Genomic DNA, 9,363 nt, shown 5'->3' with positions numbered 1-9,363 from the left:
CCCAGAGGCTGCTCCAAGACGTCGCTGCCTGCGAAGAAGAGGTATTCATAGTGGACTTCTAGTCCAACTCAGGAGGCGTGCACACCATCCACCGCTTCAGAATATATTACTCACTAATGTTCGGTCTCTGGACAATAAAGTAGATGGGCTCAGGGCGAGGATCTCCTTCCAGAGAGACATCAGGGACTGTAACATACTCTGTTTCACGGAATCATGGCTCTGTCCGGATATACTGTCCCGGTCCATACAGCCAGCTGGGTTTCTCAGTACATCGCGCAGACAGGAATAAACAACTCTCCGGGAAAAAGAAAGGCGGGGTATATGTTTCATGATTAACTACTCATGGTGTGATTGTGATAACGTACAGAAACTCAAGTCCTTTTGTTCACTCGACCTAGAATACCTCACAATCAAATGCGACCGTATTACCTCACCAAGAAAATTATCTTTGTTTATAGTCACAGCCGTGTATATTCCCCCTCAAGCCGATACCACGACGGCCCTCAAGGAACTACACTGGACTTGTGCAAACTAGAAACCACATATCCATTTATTGTAGCGGGGATTTTAAGTAAGCAACTTTGAGGAAAACGCTACTGAAGTTCTATCAACACATTGACTGTAGTACTGGTACTGCTAAAACACTCGATCACTGCTACTCCAACTTCTGGGATGTCTACAAGGCCCTCCCCCACCCTCCCTTTGGCAAATCAGATCATGACCCATTTTGCTCCTCCCTTCCTATAGGCAGAAACTCAAACAGGAAATACCAGTGCTAAGGTCTATTCAGCGCTGGTCTGACCAATCGGAATCCATGCTTCAAGATTATTTTGATGAAGCGGACTGGGATATGTTCCGGGTAGCCTCTGAGAAAAGCATTGATGTATATGCTGACACGGTGACTGAGTTCATCAGGAAGTGTATAGCGGATGTTGTTCCCACTGTGACTATTAAAACCTACCCAAATCAGAAACCGTGGATAGATGGCAGAATTTGCACAAAACTGAAAGTGCGAACCACCACATTTAACCATGGCAAGGTGACTGGGAATATGGTCGAATACAGTGTAGTTATTCCCTCCGTAAGGCAATCAAACAGGCAAAGCATCAGTACATAGACAAAGTGGAGTTGCAATTCAACTGCTCAGACACGAGTTAAAACTTGCAAGGCTGCCGGCCCAGGCGGCATCCCTAGCTGTGTCCTCAGAGCATGCACAGACCAGCTGGCTGGAGTGTTTACTGACATATTGAATCCCTCCCTATCCCCACTTTCTTCAAGATGTCTTTCTTGTACCCAAGAAAGCATATTTCACTTATCTAAATTACTATCGCCCCATAGCACTCACTTCTGTCATCATGAAGTGCTTTGAGAGGCTAGTTAAGGATCATATCACCTCTACCTTACCTGACACCCTAGACCCACTTCAATTTTCATACTGCCCCAATAGATCCACAGACGATGCAATTGCCATCTCACTACACACTGCCCTATCCCATCTGGACAAGAGGAATACCTATGTAAGATTCATGTTCATTGACTATAGCTCAGCCTTTAACACCATAGTCCCCTCCAAAATCATCATTAAGCTCGGTGCCCTGGGCCTGAATTCCACCCTATGCAACTGGGTCCTGGACTACCTGACGTGCCGCCCCCAGGTGGTGTAGGTAGGACACAACACCTCCACTACGCTGATCCTCAACACAGGGGCCCCACAAGGGTGCGTGCTCAGCCACCTCCTATACTCCCTGTTCACCCATGACTGCGTGTCCACGCATGCCTCCAACTGAATCATCAAGTTTGCAGACGACACAACAGTTGTAGGCCTGATTACCAACAATGACGAGACAGCCTACGGGGAGGATGTGAGGGCCCGTATGGCCCCATTTCTTCAACCTCAGCAGGCTGAAGAAATGTGTCTTGGCCCCTAAGACCCTCAACATTTTTTATAGATGCACAATTGAGAGCATCCTGTCGGACTGTATTACCGCCTGGTACGGCAACTGCACTGCCTGCAAACGCAGGGCTCTCCAGAGGGTGGTGCGGTCTGCTCAACGCATCACCGGGCGCACACTGCCTGCCCTCCAGGACACCTACAGCACCCTATGTCACAGGAAGGCCAAAAAGATCATCAAAGACATCAACCACCCGAGCCATGGCCTGTTCACCCTGGTACCATCCAGAAAGTGAGGTCAGTACAGGTGCATCAAAGCTAGCTGGGACCGAGAGACTGAAAAACATTTTCTATCTCAAGGCCACCAGACTGTTAAATAGCCATCACTAGCCGGCTACCATCCGGTTACTCAACCCTGCACCTTCCAGGCTGCTGCCCCATATACATAGACATGGAATCACTGGTCACTTTAATAATGGAACACTAGTCACTTTAATAATGTTTACATACTGCTTTACTGATTACATATGTATATACTTTATTTTATTCTACTGTATTTTAGTCAATGCCAATCCGACATTACTCGTCCTAATATTTAAATATTTCTTAACTCCATTCTTTTACTTTAGATTCATGTGTATTGTTGTGAATTGTTAGATATTACTGCACTGTTGGAGCTAGGAACAGAAGCATTTCGCTACACCCACAATAACATTTGATAAATATGTGTATGTGACCAATAACATTTCATTTGATTTAGTATATGTTACGTTTCGTTTGGTATATATTAATTTGTGGATGTCGATCACCAAATTTGTATAATATGTTACAAATTACAATTCGTATTATGTCACTCATTTGCAAAACGTACCATATGTTCTGAATTTGCTAAAAGTAAGATATGTTACGAATTCTAATGTTAGCTGGGTCAGGGTTAGCATTAAGGTTAGCGTTAAGTTTAGGAGTTAGGTTAAATGGTTAGGGGAATGGTTGGCTAAAAGGGTTAAGGTTAGGGTTAGCTAACATGCTAAGTAGTTGCAAAGTAGCTAAAAAGTACTAAGTAGTTGAAAATCTGCTAATTAGCTAAAATGCTAAAGTTGTCTGTGAAGAGATTTGAACTCACAACCTTTGGGTTGCTAGACATTCTTGTTATATGCACAACCACCCTCCTTTTTTTACCTTAAGTAACCATACCAAACATATCTTTAAACTTTATACTATATCATATCTTTATACTAAATCGATTATCTTGGATTTAAGTACAGAATAATACTAAATGCTCTAAGACCAGGTTTTCTTGTGTGTGTGTTTGTGGAAAGCGTGTGGGAAGCGTTTATACATTCACTCTGCCAAAACAGTACAGTCTACACAGTTACAGTCACTCGCCCTTCTAGATACCTTGAAACAGTTTAACCTGGTCTTGTCTGGATGTAGCCTAGCCTAGTAGCTAGGAAGCTCAACACCTTCTTCTTCTTGTTCTTCATGGGGCTTTCCGTCAGACTAGACGTTCTGTTGCGTACTGCACATTTTGGTCACCACCAAAAAAACGGGAATGATAAAAACTTAAATTGCACCTCTAAACCTGCACCTATACACCTCCCCCCAAAACCCCATGCCACTACTTTGGCCCTAAATGATCCTACACCAGGCCGTCAGCCTGGGAGGATGGAACCCCTTCTCTCAGACCCCTTCTCTGTTGATTAACTGCACTCAAATCTCTCACACCCAAATATTGCCCCACTCAAACTCTGGCAATCTCAGCCTGTCTCTCTCTCTCAGAGGGCACTTTGGATTCCCAGCTTCATGGGCACTCCCACAGTGCTTTCTCTATCCCTACTGTACACATTTCTGACATCGTGGGATCTCCCTTCTACACCCAGCTGCAACATGTCCGAATCCTTGGTACCTAAAGCACTGAAGCAGCTTCGGAACATAGGCCCTCACAGAATTACAAATATAACCTAACCTGATCTTATCAGGTAGAAACTCTGTGTGAACGCCCAACAAGACAGAGAGGGTATTCTCAGTCTCGCCATTGCTACCGGGTCTATGTCTCACCAAATGGCGGGAATCACACTACCCCACTGATCGACCCTTTTAGCGGTGCCCTGCTCCGGAGAGCAAAGTACACCACAGGTTGATTCTCGAGTCACATGACTCGAAGTGCCTGCTTCCTCTGGGAGGCAGATACACAAAAAATCTAAACAATTCCACTTCTAAAAACTTTCATAAATGTAACCATTCCCAGTTTGTCCTTTACCCAGCCTGACACAACGTATTGTATGGGTCAGCCAAAAAGCAGGAATCCAGTTTATCCAAAAATCTCACTCCTACCAGTTCAAAATCATGTCTGGTAGGATTCTCAGGACAAATGTTGGAAGTCTCTACCACACCTGTCCCCGCAGGTAGGCCCACTAGATCCTGGACTGGCTCACCTTCAGAGCGCTCACCACTGCCGACTGACTCCATTTCGAGATCCTCAAGGTTCTCAAGCGAACATGAAGACCTGTAAGTAAGATGACTTGTTTTTTAATAAGGAGATATAGGTACGTACAGTGCATTAGCAAGTATTCCCCGGTGATGCGTTGTGCGGACCGCACCAACCTCTGGAGAGCCCTGTAGTTGTGGGCGGTGCAGTTGCCGTACCAGGCGTTGAAACAGCCCGACAGGATGCTCTCAATTGTGCATCTGTAAAAGTTTGTGAGGGTCATGGGTGAACAGGAAGTACAGGAGGGGGCTGTGCACACACCCTTGTGGGGCCCCAGTGTTGAGGATCAGTGAAGTGGAGACGTTGTTTCCTACCTTTACCACCTGGGGGCGGCCCGTCAGGAAGTCCAGGACCCAATCGCACAGGGCGGGGTTCAGACCCAGGGTCTTGGGCTTAATGATGAGCTTGGAGGGTACTATGGTGTTGAATGCTGAGCTACAGTCAATGAACAGCATTCTTACACAAAATGTGAAAAAAAATCAAGGGGTTTGAATACTTTCCGAATGCGCTATATAGTTAGTTTGAGGTAAAGTTATTGAAATTTGGAGCTATTGACATGAACAAATATTGTGCTGAAAGTCCCTAAATAGTCACACCAAATTTACCACGGTCAGTGTAAGGTCGACACCCATGTTTGTTGGGCATTACGATTGGGTCATGTGCAGCTGCGCTTCGAACTGATGATTACTTGAGTGCTGCCAGCTGTGGGCAGGATTTAAATAAACCCAACCCAAGGAAAAATTTTACTTATCCTCCGTTCCATATCGCAAATCTCAGTTTTGGATGATACTGACTATGACCAAAATCATCCTGTAGTCAATTCTGACAGTGTAATAGATGTTTCTGACTGACATTTCCACATAGGCAGTTTTCAACCATTTTTTTCTTTTTTTTATTCAGTCACTCATACAGTCAATGTTGATAAGCATAAGATTGATTTTTGAATGCATTAATTTGCATTCATTGCATTACTTTGTCATTTAATTATGGAAACAATTGCCTAAATATGTAAGTGTCCACCAAATAAAAAATGTTGATGATTTTGTACCCATAACATTAGGTGATAAAACCACCCACACTTCCAAACCCAGGCCTATAATTACATCCAAAGTGCTAAATCTAAGCCATATCAATTACATCACTTTAAATAGCTAGATTGACTCATTTATGTTTCATCACTATCAATAATTAAACAGTTAAGAAGTTTGGACAAGATCTCATTGCTCCATTTGTGTCAAGTTGTAAGAAAACCATTGAGAAAAGGGTGTTAAATGACCGGTATGATTGAGGCCATTGTATCCTTTCAATGGCACATTACCTTGTGATGTTACAAGAGCAGTACAGCAAGTAATGTACACCGTGAACTACATTGCAATGAGAGTTACATGACTACTGTAAGGTGTGTGTGTGTGAGAGAAAGTTGACCTCCACAACTTTGTCATACACTCCACTGGGACCTGTTAAAGTTGAACCAAGGGACCACTTAGAATGAAATCCTACAATGAAATCTGAAGTCTATCCCTCGCAGCACTACCATTAGCGGATTAAGAAATAAAATGGATGAAAACATCCAGTCACAGTTCCATTGTTGTTTTACATTCCACTTCAGTCTATGTACACTAGATGGCATATATTGTCCATAAGTCAGCCAACTGTCCAGCATGCATCCATCCACTCATTTGACATATACATTAACACAAGGTTATAACTTGAGATCAACTTCCACTATAAAAAACTAGTGAAGACATTCGTTGATATTAGGTGTATTGAAATTCAAAACGTATACATGAGAGGTCTGGTAATAGGTCTGCGCCTGTACAGTGGACAGACTTCTCCAAGTCAACTGACAATAGCAGTCCCAGGGGACGTGGGCCCAAGGTAGACATGACAGTCCATCTCACTGGGTTAAACTATTACCCAGAGAGCAGACAATTACATCACCTTCTAATGGCTTGTCAACACTAATGTTATTTTATTGCAATTTCATTATGATCAGGTTTCTAATGGGGGCAGATGGCTTTAAAAAATGTACACACTGACAGTCATTTGTCAGTTGGAAAAGATCAATTACAGTTTTGTTTTAGGGTGTGTTCATTTGTTTAGTCATAAATGTTTTTGTTTTTGCAGCGTGTCATTTTTAGTTCTTCCATATTGACATTTTTTCCAGATAGGCCTAATCAAAAGAGACCCGGTAGCATAGTTAGTTGTGGCTTTGGAGTAGCCTACTTAGACAACAGGCTTTGTAGGTTGGTCAAAAATGGCAGTTTTATTTTACAATGTTGTAGTCCCACAGTACAAAAGGGATGTTGAAGATATTAGCTAAGCTATTTACAAATGTATTCAGAAATTCAAGGCAAAAATAGTTTTCGTTTCAAAAAAATTTTTCAAGTTGGCAAGAACACTGTAGTGTACTAAAAGGATACAATGTAGACTTTATTTAGCCTACTTGCTTATTGCTAGGCTACTTACTGTAGCAACCTAATGGCTATTGGGCAAAACACCCAAACACTGCAAAAACTGCAGAAAGACTCACACAACTCATCTACTACTACTATTATTATTATCATCATCATATTATTAGGTAGGTATTAATATAATACCTGAGAACTAAATGAACAGGAAGTTGTCTTTATACGACCAGCCCTCTCGACTAACAAGAGCAAATGTCCAGAAACAGGGGGTCCCATAGTAAGCTTAGGCTAGATACCAACGACGGGTGCATCCACATATGAAACAAAATTACACCTCAAAACGAGATAGGCCTACAATATACATTTATTTTACATAAACAAATAATTGTATTTGGAAATAGTATAATACATTTTAACTAGCACAAAACATAGGCTACTATGTTACTGACATTTCAGAATGGATTAACCCACACAATGAGTGCGCACTACACAGGTACCCAACACTACTCTAGACTCTCAAGCTGTTTAGTTACGGTACACCTGTTGTTTTTTGACAAATTGAGCATGAATTTAAAGAAGCACTATGCATAGTAACTTATAGGCTACAAATACAAGCGCTTATCTGAACATGAATAAATAGGCAACTTAACTTATACACGACAGCTCGAGTTAATTAACAAACAATCCGGGAATGCATTTAGCAGTATTTTTTTAAAGAGACGTCGTCCTGCTGTCAACAGATGGTGCTATTATTCCTTATGTCGTTTGTCATTGCCATAGATGTCCTGCATTAAGCTGCACAGCCAGTAAAACACTGGTTTTCCCAGGCGACCGGTTTGTACATGCAACATCCTCTATTCAGGCTGCAAATGTGTCGGTGTTCTCTTCAACTCGATTTAATGGCCAGTCGACCTAGAAAAATGGGTGAACTATCCGTAATATCTTAATAAAACCCAATTTCCCACCATAATTTCCGGATTTTGTTGCACAGCGCATGCAGCAGTCTGTTTTGTACGCCTAGCTGAACATAGTTCACAAAATAAGGAAGTAGCATTATCCACTCTAGCATAATGGTGTAACATTTTGTTTTATTAAGACAGTATGCATATTTTCCCCATTTTTGTTTAGGTCGGCGGGCCATTAAATCGAGTTAAGTAGGAAACGGAAGCCTTTGCAGCCTGAATGGAGGACGTTTTGTGTGCGAACCAGTCGCTGGGGGACGCTAGTGTATTACCGGCTGTGCAACTTAACGCATGACGTCAATGGCAATGACAAACATAAGGAATAGGCTAATAGCGCCATCTGGCTGCAACAGGCTATAAGGGACGATGGGCGTGAACCTACTGCAGTTACTATAGATGTTTTCCCTAAAATATGTAACAAATTATAAGGTTAAATATGTATATTTGCAGAGTGCAAATATAGGCTACCATGATATTCCGGAGTCTATTTTTTCACAGGACTTGCTATTTGTGCGAAAAAATATGGGCCTAATAGTAAAGACATGTATTTTAAAGTTAAACATGTAGTACCTTTTAATGTGGCATGAACATAACCAGTCATGATGTTTTCATCCGATTGTTAAATAAATCACTTCAAAACGTAGGTTACGAGTGTGCACGTTCTTCCACTCCAAAATAATTCCAGCATCCAAAAAGTGCGCAGTGAACCCGCCATTTGTTGAATGGAAAGACATCTGTTACAAACACATGAAGTGCAATGACACAATGACATTCTGTGATTGTAGCCTGTAGCCTGAATTAACTGTTTCCTCTTGCTGACAAATGTACCTTTTTTTTGTAAAAAGTAATGTCGGGACACCTGAAAAGGCGCTCAAATATGGGAGGCAGATACAGCTGTGTCTTTTCCCGAGCTCATCAGCGCTGGAAACTGATAGGGCCCAGATGATAATATTGAAAGTTTACTAGCGAAAGCTCAAGACAGACAGAGGCGAACAGGCGGGGTAGAGAGATGACTGCGGTTGAAAGAACCTTAACCAACTGTCACTGGTTTCATTTGGAATAAGAGTTTATTTTCATATTTACCACTATAACAGTACAAAATTGCATTTTAAACAAGTAGGAGAATGGTTCAATAAAGACCCCTCCCAAAGTTTGACTTAGGGGAGCACATGTCTCATTCCCAGGAAGAATGATTAGCCAAATGCTTGTTCATTTCACATTAATGATATGCCCACTATGATGTAGTAGGCTGTATGGTAAAGGGCAGTGTGTATTAATTAGGTTTAGAGCAGGTCTACACTGATGTCCAGGTTGACATTTACAGCCATTAATACATAAACCAGGCACTTGGTAACATTGGAAAATTAAATGGTAATGACTTCATGTGCTCCAGGAATACTTATTGTTTAGTGGATGATCTGCATGCAGACAAACCCGATAATGTAGTTTATAGCATTGTGTGCCAGGCCACTGTTACTCATGCATAGGCAGGATGAAACAGGCCTAGACCTATGGTCAACACCTGCCTTTGAAGAGGTTGAAGAGTTATCCACTTGCCCTAATTCACATTTAAAATGGCTGGATGAGAAGACTTCCTTCTCATCTCACCGA

Source organism: Salvelinus namaycush, chromosome 22, assembly GCF_016432855.1.
Source record: "Salvelinus namaycush isolate Seneca chromosome 22, SaNama_1.0, whole genome shotgun sequence".
Classification (NCBI taxonomy): Eukaryota; Metazoa; Chordata; class Actinopteri; order Salmoniformes; family Salmonidae; genus Salvelinus; species Salvelinus namaycush.
This window is presented reverse-complemented; position numbering follows the sequence as displayed.